We start from the raw sequence: 581 nt of genomic DNA on the forward strand, positions 1-581 counted from the left end.
TTCATCTTCTGGGTGGCCAAGGGCCCGTGGGATCCACTCCGGCGCCAACGCTTCCGCGTTCACTTGAGCCGGATCTCGGTACGGCTTGAGCAAGTCCACGAACAACACCGGATGGGTACGCAAACGTTGGGAAGGTTCAGCGTATACGTTAGGCCCCGCTTGGCCACAACCTTAAACGGTCCGATGTACCGTGGACGAAGCTTCGTCCTGAAGATAGCAGAGGCTGCATGTGTAGGCATGTTTTTAGAATTTAATAAAACCAAGTCCCCGTTCTTAGAGCTTTCTACTTTGCCTCCTCCTATTTTCATCTGCATATTTTTCTTGCAGGTCTTGGCTTTCAGCCATTGCATCGCGAGCGTGTCATAGGACACTCAGTCTGGTAGACAAGAAGTCATCGACTTCTTTGCGGATGGTGAAGGGGCTGACATCAGCAAACCGATCGGCTATTCCTCCCCCACCAAGCTCTGAGCCATGGGATGTCGGCGTCAGCGAGACGCCAGGGTAAATCAGCCCGTTCACGTATAACGGCGTGTAGCCGGTAGACAAATGCACTGCATTGTTCAGTGCAAACTCTACGAGTG

The sequence above is a fragment of the Plasmopara halstedii genome (genome assembly GCF_900000015.1).
Source record: "Plasmopara halstedii genome assembly, contig: Scaffold_262, whole genome shotgun sequence".
NCBI lineage: Eukaryota > Oomycota > Peronosporomycetes > Peronosporales > Peronosporaceae > Plasmopara > Plasmopara halstedii.